Genomic DNA, 17,987 nt, shown 5'->3' on the forward strand with positions numbered 1-17,987 from the left:
CGGGCGTAGAACGGGTTCAATAGCTAGTATTTAATAATCGGGAGGAGAGGGGGAAATTAGGAGTCAAGAATAGTAAATTGCTAGGTATTGCCTCAATCATGGTACTTATCAGAATGCATATAATTCAAGTTCACAGTTTAGCCCCTTAGGGTGTAAACTATCTAAGGTGAAAATCCATTGGGATTCAAGTCTCGACATTTTCATGAGGAAGTCCCCCCCTCTTTTGTCCGGATGTACAGTTTGTATACCACAAAAATGTATGCCTTTTAGGGATTGCCCGTGTTTATCCTTAAAATGGCGCGAGAGTGGGTGTCCTGTGAATCCTTTTTGTATGTTTTTAAAATACTCTTTTATCCGTACTTTTGATTGTATTTTTGTACGTCCAACATACAACTTCCTACATGGACATTGGATTAAATAGATGACTCTGGTAGTGTGGCAGGACATACAATCCCTAATTATAAATTCATTGATTCCATCCGAGTCCAGAAATGTTAGTTGTCTTATTTTCTTGAAACTGATGTGCATACATCCATAGCACCCCTTACATGGTAAAAATCCTTTCCTGGAGTAATTGGGCATTACCAATCTCCCTGATTTTTTTGCAAGAACCATTCTAGTAGTGGGGGCTATTAGATGACCTAGGGATTGAGCCTGGCGTGGAGAATAGTCCTTTAACATGGTCTCACTCCTACAAGTTGAGTTCGGAGTATATTGGGTAGAATTAGAGTTGTTGTAGATTGGCAACTCCTATTTCAGCGTGTTGTGAATTCTGTGGCTGAATTCACTCCTGTGGTCACAAGTGGTACTGCAGCTTCTGAGCTTCCTCCCTCAGGTGTTCTGGTGAGCTCGTTAACTGCTTCATTACTTAACTCCGCCTGATGCTGCTATCCTTGCTCCTTGTCAATGTTTCAGTGTTGGATCTGAGCTTCTCCTGATTGTTCCTGTGACCTGCTGCTCTGTATAGCTAAGTGCTTTTTGCTATTTTGTTGCTTTTTTTCTGTCCAGCTTGTCTTTTGTTTTGCTGGAAGCTCTGAGACGCAAAGGGTGTACCGCCGTGCCGTTAGTTCGGCACGGTGGGTTTTTTTGCCCCCTTTGCGTGGTTTTTGCTTTAGGGTTTTTTGTAGACTGCAAAGTTCGCTTTACTGTCCTCGCTCTGTCCTAGAATATCGGGCCCCACTTTGCTGAATCTATTTCATCCCTACGTTTTGTCTTTTCATCTTACAGTCATTATATGTGGGGGGCTGCCTTTTCCTTTGGGGAATTTCTCTGGGGCAAGTCAGGCCTATTTTTCTATCTTCAGGCTAGCTAGTTTCTTAGGCTGTGCCGAGTTGCCTAGGTAGTTGTTAGGCGCAATCCACAGCCGCTTTTAGTTGTGTTTAGGATAGGATCAGGTGTGCAGTCTACAGAGTTTCCACGTCTCAGAGCTCGTTCTTGTATTTTTGGGTATTTGTCAGATCACTGTGTGCGCTCTGATCGCTAAGCACACTGTGTCTCTGGATTGCCTTCATAACACCTGTCATTAGCAAACATAACACAGCGGTCTTATTTATATTCTTCAATAAGACATCCCTTGATTGTGAGGCTACCTCTTCTCGTACTTCTTCCAACATCTGTCTAGAGTACCCTTTTTCCAAAAACTGTTGTGTTAAATGGTTAGCTTCTTCCTTATAGTCAACCACATTCGAACAATTGTGTCGTACCCTAGTGTATTGGCTTTTGGGTATATTTATTAGCCACACCGGTAAATGACAACTTGTCATATGAATGAAGCTGTTAGAATCAACCTCTTTATGGTAGCATCTGGTATATAACTGATTACCATCCACATATATATTCAGGTCCAGAAAATTCACACTGGTAGTGTTGGTATTTGGTGTAAACTCTAGACCGTATTGGTTATTATTTAGACCTGAGATGAAAACCCCTAAATCCTCATGGGAACCTTCCCATACAAAGAGGATGTCGTCAATGAATCGACGCCAGACCATTAGCCCTTGGTATAGCTGACCCTCCTTATTAATATGTGATTCCTCCCAGTTAGCGACATATATATTCGCATAACTGGGCGCAAACCGCGTACCCATGGCGGTACCCCATGTTTGAATATAATATTCCTCTTCATACAGAAAATAATTATGTTGTAATATAAACTTGATGCAATCCAAAATGTATTGTATTTGTGTTTCAGTGTATATGTCTAGCCCCTGAGGGGAGTGGTGGACCGCTTGACACCCTTTTTCCTGATTTATTACTGTATAAAGTGAGTTGATATCCAGGGTACCTAATATGTAGTTACTTTTCCACTTGATTCCAGCCAAAACCTCCAAAGTGTGGCCAGTGTCTTTCAGGTACGCTGGTATCAACCGCATACATTTCTGCAGATGCACATCAACGTATCTAGATAGATTGGCTGCTAGGCTGTTAATTCCCGATATGATGGACCTACCAGGAGGGTTGGTGATGCTTTAACCCCTTCATGACCATGGGATTTTTCATTTTTCCGTGTTCGTTTTTCACTCCCCTCCTTCCCAGAGCCATAACTTTTTTATTTTTCCGTCAATTTGGCCATGTGAGGGCTTATTTTTTGCGGGACAAGATGTACTTTTGAACGACAGCATTGGTTTTAGCATGTCGTGTACTAGAAAACGGGAAAAAAATTCCAAGTGCGGTGAAATTGCAAAAAAAGTGCAATCCCACACTTGTTTTTTGTTTGGCTTTTTTGCTAGGTTCACTAAATGCTAAAACTAAACTGCCATTATGATTCTCCAGGTCAGTACGAGTTCATAGACACCTAACATGACTAGGTTATTTTTTATCTAGGTGGTGAAAAAAAATTCCAAACTTTGCTAAAAAAAAAAAATTGCGCCATTTTCCGATACTCGTAGCGTCTCCATTTTTCGTGATCTGGGGTCGGTTGAGGGCTTATTTTTTGCGTGCCGAGATGACGTTTTTAATGATAGCATTTTGGTGCAGATACGTTCTTTTGATCGCCTGTTATTGCATTTTAATGCAATGTCGCAGCGACCTAAAAAACGTAATTCTGGCGTTTCGAATTTTTTTCTCACTACGCCGTTTAGCGATCAGGTTATTGCTTTTTTTTAGTTGATAGATCGGGCGATTCTGAGCGCGGCGATACCAAATATGTGTACATTTGATTTTTTTTTAATTGATTTATTTTGATTGGGGCGAAAGGGGGGTGATTTAAACTTTTATATTTTTTTATTTTTTTCACATTTTTTTTTACTTTTTTTTTTTACTTTTGCCATGCTTCAATAGCCTCCATGGGAGGCTAGAAGCAGGCACAACGTGATCGGCTCTGCTACATAGCAGCGATCTGCTGATCGCTGCTATGTAGCAGAAATGGAGGTGTGCTGTGAGCGCCGACCACAGGGTGGCGCTCACAGCCACCGCTCATCAGTAACCATAGAGGTCTCAAGGACCTCTATGGTTACAATGGAGACGCATCGCCGACCCCCGATCATGTGACGGGGGTCGGCGATGACGTCATTTCCGGCCGCCCGGCCGGATGCGGTAGTTAAATGCCGCTGTCTGCGATTGACAGCGGCATTTAACTAGTTAATAGGTGCGGGCAGATCGCGATTCTGCCCGCACCTATTGCGGGCACATGTCAGCTGTTCAAAACAGCTGACATGTCCCGGCTTTGATGCGGGCTCACCGCGGAGCCCTGCATCAAAGCGGGGCTTCTGACCTCGGACGTACTATCCCGTCCGAGGTCAGAAAGGGGTTAATGTAACCTCGGGATATGGTAAAAAATAGCCCTGCTAGGATTTTTATTCAAAATAAAGGGGAATTCTTTTCTATTTATAATGCCCAAAGTTTTACCCCTCTGGGCCAAGGTGATTAATTTACTAAGGAAATGAGTGGTTGGGTCATTGCTTAATTTTTTATATGTAATTTGATCACCCAAAAGTCTAACAGCTTCGTGATGGTACATGGTATGATCGAGTATTACTATACCTCCACCTTTATCCGCGGGGCGCACGACGATGTCGTTATTTGATTGCAAATCCTTAATTGCCTTCCTTTCTTGTGGATTTAGGTTCTGCGGTATATATTTGGAATTTCTTAAATTAAGTTTCCTAATGTCTCTCGAAACCAACATATCAAATGACTGGAAGGCACGCGAGTATTCATGGATAGGATTAAACCTGGATGGGTTAGCTAGGGAGGTGTGGACAAATTCCGATGCCTCATTCTGCTTATAATTAGTGGAAATTCGTTCTCGTTTCATGAAATACTTTTTGAGGGCTAAGCTCCTTAAATATTTTTTCATGCTGATGTATAGATTAAACGGACTAGCCTGCTTTGTTGGCGCAAATTTCAGTCCCTTTTGTAGGAGGGAGATTTCATTTCCTGTTAACTCATGGGTGCTGAGGTTGTATTTTTTTTTTTTTGGGGGGGTGATTGACTGCATTATCTATACTTTTCTTTTTGGAGAGCTGCCCCCCTCCCCCCGTTTACCTCTTTTTCTTTTTGTTTTATTTGTCTGGCCCGAAAAAAATCCCGAGTAATGTGTTGCTGAACTCCTGATCCTCTGGTTTTTCTCAATGCTAAACTTCTTCCCCAAATGGGGTTTGTTTTATTAGGGTGATGTTCCCTTAATCTCTTTGCTCGATAACTGCTGCGAGTTACGAACTTTCCCGTCACCACATGTGCTTGTTTTGGAGGCACTCATTCTGTTTGTGTTTGCCTGACCCATTTCCTGTCATGATTCCAATGGCAGGGAATCACAAAAGGACAAGCACCAACGAGCTCTAGGGTGATGGAACCTGAGCTGACCGCGACCCTAAACCTGAACACACAAATAACAATAGCCGGGGAACGTGCCTACATTGATCCTAGACGTCTCGCACCAGCCGAAGATCTAACTTCCCCTATTAGAAGAAACACAGACCTCTCTTGCCTCCAGAGAAATACCCCACAGAAATAGCAGCCCCCCACATATAATGACGGTGAAATGAGAGGAAGGCACATACACAGTATGAAAACAGATTCAGCAAAATGAGGCCCGCTAAAACTAGATAGCAGAGGATACAAAAGTAAACTGCGCGGTCAGCAAAAAACCCTTCAAAAAACCATCCTGTAATTACTTGAACTCATGTTCCAACTCATGGAACATGATGAGCAATTACAGCCCACTAGAGCAACCAGCAGCAAAGAAACAATTATATGCAAGCTGGACAAGACAAAAATAAAGCAAAACGTGGAACAAGAAAATCAAAAACTTAGCTTGTCCTGAAGATTACTGAAGCCAGAAGCTGAGGTAACAAAACACTCTGATAACCTTGATAGCCGGCGGGGAAATGACAAGAAAGCCCGGTTAAATAGGAAACTCCCAAATCCTAATAGAACAGGTGGACACCAAAGACAGCAGAACACAAATCACCCAGTACCATCAGTAACCACCAGAGGGAGCCCAAAAACAGAACTCACAACAGTACCCCCCCTTGAGGAGGGGTCACCGAACCCTCACGAGAACCACCAGGGCGACCAGGATGAGCCCTATGAAAAGCGCGGACCAAATCATCAGCATGAACATCAGAGGCAACCACCCAAGAATTATCCTCCTGACCATAACCCTTCCACTTGACCAAATATTGGAGTTTCCGTCTGGAAACACGAGAATCCAAGATCTTCTCCACAACATACTCCAATTCTCCCTCCACCAGCACCGGAGCAGGAGGCTCAAGCGAAGGAACAACAGGTACCTCATACCTCCGCAACAACGACCGATGGAACACATTATGAATAGCAAACGATGCCGGGAGATCCAAACGAAACGACACAGGGTTAAGAATTTCCAAGATCCTATAAGGACCGATGAACCGAGGCTTGAACTTAGGAGAAGAGACCTTCATAGGAACAAAACGAGAAGACAACCACACCAAGTCCCCAACACGAAGTCGAGGACCCACGCGGCGACGGCGATTAGCAAACTGCTGAGCCTTCTCCTGGGACAACTTCAAATTGTCCACCACATGACTCCAAATCCGATGCAACCCATCCACCACCATGTCCACTCCAGGACAATCAGAAGGCTCCACCTGACCAGAGGAAAAACGAGGATGAAACCCCGAATTACAAAAGAAAGGAGAAACCAAGGTAGCAGAACTAGCCCGATTATTAAGGGCAAACTCGGCCAGCGGCAAAAAGGTAACCCAGTCATCCTGATCAGCAGAAACAAAACACCTCAAATAAGTTTCCAAGGTCTGATTAGTTTGCTCCGTCTGGCCATTCGTCTGAGGGTGGAATGCAGACGAAAAGGACAAATCAATGCCCATCTTAGCACAGAACGTCCGCCAAAATCTAGACACAAACTGGGATCCCCTGTCAGAAACGATGTTCTCCGGAATCCCATGCAAACGAACCACGTTCTGGAAAAACAGAGGGACCAACTCAGAGGAGGAAGGCAACTTAGGCAAGGGTACAAGATGAACCATTTTAGAAAAGCGGTCACACACAACCCAGATGACGGACATTTTTTGAGAGACAGGGAGATCCGAAATAAAGTCCATGGAAATGTGCGTCCAAGGCCTCTTCGGGATAGGCAAAGGTGACAACAATCCACTGGCTCGAGAACAGCAAGGCTTAGCCCGAGCACAAACCTCACAAGACTGCACAAAAGAACGCACATCCCTCGACAAGGAAGGCCACCAAAAAGATCTGGCCACCAAGTCTCTAGTACCAAATATTCCAGGATGACCTGCCAACGCAGAAGAATGGACCTCGGAGATGACTCTACTGGTCCAACTATCTGGAACAAACAGTCTCTCAGGCGGACAACGATCAGGTTTACCCGCCTGAAACTCCTGCAAAGCACGTCGCAAGTCTGGGAAGACGGCCGACAAAATCACCCCATCCCTAAGGATACCAGTGGGCTCAGAATTTCCAGGGGAGTCAGGCACAAAACTCCTAGAAAGAGCATCCGCCTTCACATTCTTTGAACCTGGCAGGTATGAAACCACAAAATTGAAACGAGAGAAAAACAGTGACCAACGAGCCTGTCTAGGATTCAGACGCCTGGCAGACTCAAGGTAAATCAGATTTTTGTGATCAGTCAAGACCACCACACGATGTCTAGCACCCTCCAGCCAATGACGCCACTCCTCAAATGCCCACTTCATGGCCAAAAGTTCCCGATTACCCACATCATAATTCCGCTCAGCGGGCGAAAATTTTCTAGAAAAGAACGCACATGGCTTCATCACCGAGCAATCGGAGCTTCTCTGTGACAAAACCGCCCCCTTAATGCGAGCAAACAAATCAGTCAACAAAGGCAAAGGATACTGATATTTTACGGTAATCTTATTCAAAAGACGATAATCTATACAAGGCCTCAAGGACCCATCTTTTTTGGCCACGAAAAAAAAAACCTGCTCCCAAAGGGGACGAAGATGGACGGATATGTCCCTTTTCCAAGGACTCCTTAACATAATCCCGCATAGCAGTATGCTCTGGCACTGACAGATTGAACAAACGACCTTTAGGAAATTTACTACCAGGAATTAAATCTATAGCACAATCGCAATCCCTGTGAGGAGGAAGCGAACTGAGCTTAGGCTCCTCAAAAACATCCCGATAATCAGACAAAAATACAGGAACCTCAGAAGGAGTAGATGAAGCGATAGAAATCGGAGGTGCATCATCATGACATCCCCAGCTTAACACAGACATTGTTTTCCAGTCAAGGACTGGATTATGAGTTTGTAACCATGGCAGACCAAGTACTAGAACATCATGTAAATTATACAATACCAGGAAGCGAATCACCTCCTGATGAACGGGAGTCATACGCATGGTCACTTGTGTCCAGTACTGAGGTTTATTCATAGCTAAAGGTGTAGAGTCAATTCCCTTCAAAGGAATAGGGACTTCCAGAGGCTCAAGACTAAACCCACATCGCTTGGCAAATGACCAATCCATAAGACTCAGGGCAGCGCCTGAATCTACATAGGCATCGACGGAAATGGATGATAATGAGCAAATCAGAGTCACAGACAGAATGAACTTAGACTGTAACGAACTAATGGCAACAGACTTATCAACCTTTTTTGTGCCTTTAGAGTATGCTGATATAACATGAGCTGAATCACCACAATAAAAGCACAACCCATTTTTCCGCCTATAGTTTTGCCGTTCACTTCTAGACTGAAATCTATCACATTGCATTGTCTCAAGTGCCTGTTCAGAAGACACCGCCAAATGGTGCACAGGTTTGCGCTCCCGTAAACGCCGATCAATCTGAATAGCCATAGTCATAGACTCATTCAGACCCGTAGGCTCAGGGAACCCCACCATAACATCTTTAATGGCCTCAGAAAGGCCATCTCTGAACTTTGCAGCCAGGGCGCACTCATTCCACTGAGTAAGCACTGACCATTTCCGAAATTTTTGACAATATATTTCTGCTTCATCTTGCCCCTGAGAGAGAGCTAATAAAGCTTTTTCAGCCTGAATCTCTTGGTTAGGTTCCTCATAGAGCAAACACAATGCCAGAAAAAACGCATCCACATTAAGCAACGCAGGATCCCCTGGTGCCAATGCAAATGCCCAATTTTGAGGGTCACCCCGCAGGAAAGATATAATAATCTTAACCTGCTGAGCAGGGTCTCCAGAAGAGCGAGATTTCAAAGAAAGGAACAGCTTGCAATTGTTCCTAAAATTCAGAAAACTAGATCTATCTCCAGCAAAGAACTCTGGAATAGGAATTCTAGGTTCAGACATAGGAGCATGTACAACAAAATTTTGTAAATTTTGAACCTTAGCAGCAAGATTATTCAAGCTGGAAGCTAAACTCTGGACGTCCATGATAAACAGCTAAGGTCAGAGCCATTCAAGGATTAAGAGGAGGAAAAAAAAAAATCAGCCAGGCTGCAATTAAGGCTAGGCAGCAACCTCAGAGGAGAGAAAAAAAAAAAAAAAAAACTTCCTCAGACTACTTTTCCTCCTACTTCAGCCCAAACATTTTGGCCAGCTATACTATCATGATTCCAATGGCAGGGAATCACAAAAGGACAAGCACCAACGAGCTCTAGGGTAATGGAACCTGAGCTGACCGCGACCCTAAACCTGAACACACAAATAACAATAGCCGGGGAACGTGCCTACGTTGATCCTAGACGTCTCGCACCAGCCGAAGATCTAACTTCCCCTATTAGAAGAAACACAGACCTCTCTTGCCTCCAGAGAAATACCCCACAGAAATAGCAGCCCCCCACATATAATGACGGTGAAATGAGAGGAAGGCACATACACAGTATGAAAACAGATTCAGCAAAATGAGGCCCGCTAAAACTAGATAGCAGAGGATACAAAAGTAAACTGCGCGGTCAGCAAAAAACCCTTCAAAAAACCATCCTATAATTACTTGAACTCATGTTCCAACTCATGGAACATGAGGAGCAATTACAGCCCACTAGAGCAACCAGCAGCAAAGAAACAATTATATGCAAGCTGGACAAGACAAAAATAAAGCAAAACGTGGAACAAGAAAATCAAAAACTTAGCTTGTCCTGAAGATTACTGAAGCCAGAAGCTGAGGTAACAAAACACTCTGATAACCTTGATAGCCGGCGGGGAAATGACAAGAAAGCCCGGTTAAATAGGAAACTCCCAAATCCTAATAGAACAGGTGGACACCAGAGACAGCAGAACACAAATCACCCAGTACCATCAGTAACCACCAGAGGGAGCCCAAAAACAGAACTCACAACAATTTCCGTGGTCATGGTCGTGTTATGATGTGCCTCCTCGATTGCTGTGTGTTGGACTGGTTCCTCACTATCTCCCATATCTAATGTTAAGGGAAAGTATCTATTATTACAACACGCAGGGTTATTGGTAACACTAGTGTTCATACTGTGTGGATGAGTTAATTCGTATGTCCCTGTGTGTGTGCCTTCTGGTGTTTCAATTGGAATGTTTGTCACCTGGCGTGGAGAATAGTCCTTTAACATGGTCTCTCTCTTATAAGTTGAGTCCGGAGTATATTGGGTAGAATTAGAGTTGGCGTAAATGGAAAATAAGGAGGGTCAGCTATACCCAGGGCTAGTGGTCTGGCGTCGATTCATTGACGACATGCTCTTTGTATGGGAAGGTTCCCATGAGGATTTAGGGGTTTTCATCTCAGGTCTAAATAATAACCAATACGGCCTAGAGATTACACCAAACACTAGCACTACCAGTGTGAATTTTCTGGACCTGAATATATATGTGGATGGTGTTAGGACTGGCGGAACGCACCAAGAAAGATGATATAGATGCGTTCGCAGTCCGGGGTCCACCGTGCAGGCGAAACCCACTGCTAGTAAATGACAGACTATATGGCGGTACTTAAAAGTATAAACACGTGGGTTAAACCTCACCCAACGTGAAGAAAGCGATCCTGTTAAGTCACAGGACCGAGGTACCGCACATAGAGCGCGAGCAAGTAGTCAGCGAACTCAACCCCAAAAGGGATTGAAGTCCGATTAGACCCTTGCTGGCATAACACCGCTACTGGGTGTGTAAAGAACCTTATCTGCAATATATGAGCACAAGAGTGCGTGCGATGCCGCACTGACGGACGCCACTAACCACCCAGGCTTGGGTATGGAAAGCGCGAGGCAAGCGCACGGCGCCGTACTGGCAGGCACAGCTATAGGACGCTGTGATGTGTGTAACATACAGATGGATAGTCGGGCGCTAGAGAGCTACCATCATCCGCGAGCAATCAACAACTCTAGGGAGGGATACTTAGGAGCTTTCATCCTTCGACATACATCCATCTACACACACACATAATAATTGTACACTAGCGCATGGCCGTGCGGTCATGCGCAGTTTATATAGTTGCAGGACAGGAAGTGGCCACAGAAACTTTGCCCTTCCAAGACCTGCCAAGAGGACCAATGGAATGCGCTGCAGAGCCTGAGCACATGACCCTTGATCTCCAACGGGAGATCTTGCCCTGGGCATGCTCAGTGTGCGCAAATAAGGACTTAGTCCCAGAGAAGTCCGCTCGCTGCTGACCAGCACTGACTTTAATGGCAGGAGCTGAAGAAGCAGCAGTAACTCTCTGTACCGAGCGAGACCGAGCAAGACGCTGGGACCGACGTCCCTGCTGAGCAGACTCCACTGCGGCTGGATAGGAATGGGAGACCGCAGCGGAGACGGCCCGAGATTCCCCCTGTGCAGAAGTGGGAACTCGAGACCTAACATTACCCCCCCTCCTTGGGCCTCGCTACGCTCGAAGGCAGCAATGAGCTGCGGGGCCCGAATGTTTTCAGCAGGTTCCCATGACCTGTCCTCTGGGCCATAACCCTTCCAATCCACCAAATAGAACTTTTTGCCGCGTACCACCTTGCACCCCAAAATAGCATTCACCTCATAATCGTCCGTAGACGAACCCGATGTCCCGGCAGATGACTCGGAAAACCGGGACATGTATACGGGTTTCAAGAGGGACACGTGAAAGGTGTCGGTGATACTCAAGCGTGGAGGAAGAGCCAGACGGTAGACCACGGGATTAACCTGTTCGAGAACCTTGAAGGGACCCAAGTAGCGAGGAGCAAACTTAGTGGACTCAACTCGCAGCCTGATGTTATGGGCGGAGAGCCACACCAAGTCGCCAGGGGCAAAGGTCGGAGCGGGGCGCCGATGAACATCGGCGGAGGACCTCATTCTCTCCTTGGAGGCCCGAATGGCATCCTGCGTGCGATCCCAAATGTCCCGTGCCTCCACAGCCCAGTCTGCCACCCTGGAATCAGCGGAAGACACAGGCATGGGCACAGGAACACGCGGATGCTGGCCGTAATTTAAGAGGAATGGAGTCTGACCGGTGGAGTCGGCTAACGCATTGTTAAGTGCAAACTCTGCCCACGGTAGCAAGGATGCCCAGTCATCCTGCCTGGCAGAAACAAAATGTCGCAGATATGTGACCAAGGTCTGGTTGGCCCTTTCAATCAACCCATTCGTCTCTGGATGATATGCCGAAGAGAGATTTAACTCAATACTGAGTAGACGACAAAGCTCTCTCCAGAATCGAGACGCAAACTGGGGACCCCGGTCACTAACAATTTTGTCTGGCATACCGTGTAGGCGAAAGATATGCTTGATAAACAAGACAGCCAACGCCCGTGCAGATGGTAGCCGTGGAAGAGGCACCAAATGCACCATTTTGGAAAAATGGTCGGTGATCACCCAGATAATGGTGCAGTTACGAGACTTGGGCAAGCCCACCACAAAGTCCATCCCGACCATCCCCCAGGGCCTGTCCGTCACGGGCAGAGGATAAAGCAAACCAGCTGGCCGTTGCCGAGGAGTCTTGTTCCTGGCGCAAGAGACACACGCCCGAACATACTCCGCAACATCACGGGCCATATGCGGCCACCAGTATGTCCTCGCCAGTAACTCAGATGTCCTTTTAGTACCAAAATGTCCACCCACCCTGGACGAGTGCGCCCAAGAAAGAACCTCCGGTCGCAAACTGGATGGAACAAAAGTCTTGCCCGGGGGCACAGACTTCAGCGAAACCGGAGCCACAGTTCTCAAGCTCTCGGTGGGGACAATAAGCTGAGGCTCCTCCTCCTCCTCCTCCGCAGATGACACAACGGAGCGAGAGAGAGCGTTGGCCCGAATGTTCTTCTCCCCAGAAAGGAAATGGAGGGTGAAATAAAACCGGGAGAAGAACAAGGACCATCTGGCCTGGCGAGAATTCAACCGCTGAGCTGTCTGCAGGTACACCAAATTTTTATGGTCTGTGAAGACTTGGAAGGGAAAACGTGCTCCCTCCAAGAGATGTCTCCACTCCGAGAAAGCCAACTTCATGGCTAGCAACTCCCTGTCCCCGATGGAATAATTCCTCTCTGCTGGTGCGAAGGTCTTGGAGAAAAAGAAGCAAGGATGCTTCCGACCTTGAGCATCCTTTTGGAAAAGGACTGCTCCAGCACCAACAGAAGAGGCATCCACCTCCATGATAAATGGCTTATCAACATCGGGGCAATGTAGAATGGGAGCGCTAGTGAAGTGTGACTTTATAGAGATAAAGGCCTTGGAGACCTCCTCAGACCACAATTTGGGATTCGCCCCCTTCTTGGTGAGGGCAACCAAGAGAGCTACCAAAGTTGAGAAGTGCGGGATGAACTGGCGATAATAATTGATGAATCCCATAAAGCGCTGCACCGCCTTAAGAGAATGGGGTTCCTGCCAGTCCATTACAGCCTGTAGTTTGGCAGGATCCATAGCCAATCCCTGGGCTGAGATGATGTAGCCTAGGAAAGGTAAGGACTCCTGCTCAAACATACACTTCTCCAACTTGGCATAGAGGGAGTTTGCCCGTAGGAGGTCGAAGACTTTGCAAACATCTCTCAGGTGGGAGTCAATATCTGGAGAGTAGATGAGAATATCATCCAGATAGACTACGACCGAGGTGGAAAGCATATCCCGGAAGATATCGTTCACAAAGTCTTGGAAAACGGCTGGGGCATTACAGAGCCCGAAGGGCATCACCAGATATTCATAGTGCCCATCCCTGGTGTTAAACGCCGTCTTCCATTCGTCCCCCTCACGGATGCGAATCAGGTTGTAAGCACCCCGCAGATCTAATTTAGTAAATACCCTTGCTCCCCGAAGCCTATCGAATAGCTCAGATATCAAAGGCAAAGGGTACTTATTCTTAACGGTGATGACGTTAAGACCCCTGTAGTCTATGCATGGACGCAATTCCCCATTCTTCTTCTGCACGAAGAAGAATCCTGCCCCAGCAGGTGACACTGACTTCCTGATGAACCCTCTTGCCAGATTTTCCTGGATGTACTGTGACATTGCCTCCGTCTCCGGGAGAGATAGCGGATAGACTCTACCCCGGGGAGGCTCAGCACCAGGCAAGAGGTCAATAGGACAATCATAGGGGCGATGGGGCGGAAGGGTCTCCGCCGCCTTTTTGGAGAACACGTCTGCATAAGACCAATACTGCTTGGGGAGAGAGGATAGATCTGCGGGTACCTCTGTTGTAGCAACCTGAACGCACTCCCTCTGACACCTACCCCCACAAAATTCACCCCATCCCAGAATTCTGCCTGAGGACCACTCGATATGAGGAGAGTGGTACCGTAGCCAAGGTATTCCCAACAGGACCTCATCAATTCCTTCTGGAATGACGAGCAGAGAAATAATCTCCTGATGAGATGGCGACATTGACAGAGTAAAAGGGATGGTCTGGTGTGTTATCTGTGAGGGCAGTGTCGACCCATTCACCACTCGTACCGTTACAGGTTGAGCTAGCATAACCAGGGGTATTGCGTGACGTTGGGCGAAGGCAGAAGACATGAAATTGCCCTCCGCCCCAGAATCCACGCAGAGCTCTACCGAGTGAGAAAATGAGCCTATAGTAATTGTCCCCTTAAAGGACAATTTAGAGGCAAATGTCGCCGTGTCTAGTGTACCTCCACCTACGACCACTAGACGCTGACGTTTCCTCGACCGCTGAGGACATCTGGTGGCTAGATGTCCTGACTGCTGGCAAACATGACAGACCCTGAGTGCACAAGCGGTCCGGGACTTAGATCCCGCTTGTGACACTTCTCTGGCCTCATGTGACTCAGGAACCAGGACCGGAGATTCCAGAGGTTTGGCGAAAGTAGGAGCCAGCCGAAACCTCTGCCTACACTGGGCTCGCTCTAACCTCCGCTCGTTAAAACGGAGATCTATTCGAGTGGAGACTGTTAGTAACTCCTCCAGTGTGGCAGGAATCTCCCTAGTGGCCAGAGCGTCCTTTACGTGGTCAGCCAAGCCCCTCCAAAATATGGGGATAAGAGCTTTATCCGACCATTCCAGCTCAGATGCTAAAGTGCGGAATTGGACGGCAAAATGACTGACCAAGGACTCACCCTGAGTTAATGCCAGCAGTTGGAGCGCAGTATCATGGGTGACTTGAGGTCCTAAAAAGACCTGTTTCAGAGTGCTCAAAAACAGCGGAGCACTCAGCACCACATGATCGCCTCGCTCCCACAGCGGCGTAGCCCATTCCAACGCCCTGTCCGACAATAGAGATACAATAAATCCCACCTTAGCCCGCTCTGTGGGGAAGCGTGCAGCCAGGAGCTCAAGATGAATAGAGCACTGACTCACAAATCCCCTACAAAATTTGCTATCACCAGAAAATTTTTCTGGCAGTGGGAGGCGAGAAAATGTCGGAACAGGGGTGGCAATGGACAAAGTTGCTGCAGCCACGCTGGCAGCCTGTACAGCAACTGCGGTAACATCCACAGCTGAGGTTGTGCTCTCGAGAGCCGCCAACTTACCCTCCAGCTGCTGGATATACCGGAAGGGTTGCTGTTTGTCTGTCATCACTAGCCAGACCCTGGCGCTAGTGTAATGTTAGGACTGGCGGAACGCACCAAGAAAGATGATATAGATGCGTTCGCAGTCCGGGGTCCACCGTGCAGGCGAAACCCGCTGCTAGTAAATGACAGACTATATGGCGGTACTTAAAAGTATAAACACGTGGGTTAAACCTCACCCAACGTGAAGAAAGCGATCCTGTTAAGTCACAGGACCGCGGTACCGCACACAGAGCGCGAGCAAGTAGTCAGCGAACTTAACCCCAAAAGGGATTGAAGTCCGATTAGACCCTTGCTGGCACAACACCGCTACTGGGTGTGTAAAGAACCTTATCTGCAATATATGAGCACAAGAGTGCGTGCGATGCCGCACTGACGGATGCCACTAACCACCCAGGCTTGGGTATGGAAAGCGCGAGGCAAGCGCACGGCGCCGTACTGGCAGGCACAGCTATAGGACGCTGTGATGTGTGTAACATACAGATGGATAGTCGGGCGCTAGAGAGCTATCATCATCCGCAAGCAATCAACAACTCTAGGGAGGGATACTTAGGAGCTTTCATCCTTCGACATACATCCATCTACACACACACATAATAATTGTACACTAGCGCATGGCCGTGCGGTCATGCGCAGTTTATATAGTTGCAGGACAGGAAGTGGCCACAGAAACTTTGCCCTTCCAAGACCTGCCAAGAGGACCAATGGAATGCGCTGCAGAGCCGGAGCACATGACCCTTGATCTCCAACGGGAGATCTTGCCCTGGGCATGCTCAGTGTGCTCAAATAAGGACTTAGTCCCAGAGAAGTCCGCTCGCTGCTGACCAGCACTGACTTTAATGGCAGGAGCTGAAGAAGCAGCAGTAACTCTCTGTACCGAGCGAGACCGAGCAAGACGCTGGGACCGACGTCCCTGCTGAGCAGACTCCACTGCGGCTGGATAGGAATGGGAGACCGCAGCGGAGACGGCCCGAGATTCCCCCTGTGCAGAAGTGGGAACTCGAGACCTAACAGATGGTAATCAGTTATATACCAGATGCTACCGTAAAGAGGTTGATTATAACAGCTTCATTCATATGACAAGTTGTCATTTATCGGTGTGCTAATAAATATACCCAAAAGCCAATACACCAGGGTACGACGCAATTGTTCAAATATGGTTGACTATAAGGAAGAAGCTGTCAGAAGTGTAGACTAGTGGCCCTTTTAGAAGAAAAGGTGCGGGGTCTGGAAGAAAGAATAGCAACTTTGAAACTCATCAAAGAGAATGAAGACTTCCTAGACAGAACAGAAGCATCTCACAGAAGGTGAAAAAAGTGTCAGAGAACCTCCAAAAGCAGATGAGTGGAAGCATGTGACCAAAAGAAGCAAGAAGACCATGGAGAAATCACCAACCACACAACTGGAGAACCGATATCAAATCTTTGTAGGGGATGAAGATGGCACACCTAAGGATGAAGCAATACCAGCAAGCAAAAAAGAAAAGGGCACACAGCAACAAGTGACAGCAAAAAGTACAGCCAAGAAGCAACGAAGAGTGGTGGTGGTGGGAGACTCACTACTGAGAGGCACAGAAGCAGCCATCTGCAGACTGGACATAACCGCAAGAGAAGTATGCTGCCTTCCAGGTGCGATGATCAAGGATGTGACCGATAGGATACCAAAGCTCTTCAGCTCCAAGGACATCCACCCATTTCTTCTGATACATGTTGGCACCAATGACACGGCAAGGAAGGACCTACTGACAATCTGCAAGGACTTTGAAGAGTTGGGGAAGAAAGTAAAGGAACTGGATGCACAGGTAGTTTTTTCTTCTATCCTTCCAGTAGACGGGCATGGCACCAGGAGATGGAACAGGATCCTTGATGCGAACAACTGGCTAAGACGATGGTGCAGACAACAAGGATTCGAATTTCTGGACCACGGTGTGAATTACTTGTACGATGGACTCCTCGCCAGAGATGGACTACACCTCAACAAACCAGGGAAACACACATTTGCCAGAAGACTCGCTACACTCATCAGGAGGGCGTTAAACTAGAAGAAGAGGGGACGGGAAGAAAAACATTAGACTCGAACAAAGAAGACCCAGGAAAACATACTCAGAAGGGAGGTAAGAACATTTCTAAAACAATCATGTACATGTATAAGTATATAAGGGGACAATACAAATATCTCGCTGAGGATCTGTTTATACCAAGGAAGGTGATGGTCACAAGGGGGCATTCTTTGCGTCTGGAGGAGAGAAGGTGTTTCCACCAACATAGAAGAGGATTCTTTGGAATTGCTTGCCTGAGGAGGTGGTGATGGCGAACTCAGTCGAGGGGTTCAAGAGAGGCCTGGATGTCTTCCTGGAGCAGAACAATATTGTATCATACAATTATTAGGTTCTGTAGAAGGACGTAAATCTGGGGATTTATTATGATGGAATATAGGCTGAACTGGATGGACAAATGTCTTTTTTCGGCCTTACTAACTATGTTACTATGTTACTATGTAATCCACAGCGAGGAGATTGGAACAAAACAAAATCCTCTAAACTGCATGCTCGCAAACACCAGAAGCCTGACAAACAAGATGGAAGAACTAGAAGCAGAAACATTTACTGGTAACTTTGACATAGTGGGAATAACCGAGACATGG

This window comes from Ranitomeya imitator, chromosome 7, assembly GCF_032444005.1.
Source record: "Ranitomeya imitator isolate aRanImi1 chromosome 7, aRanImi1.pri, whole genome shotgun sequence".
Lineage (NCBI taxonomy): Eukaryota > Metazoa > Chordata > Amphibia > Anura > Dendrobatidae > Ranitomeya > Ranitomeya imitator.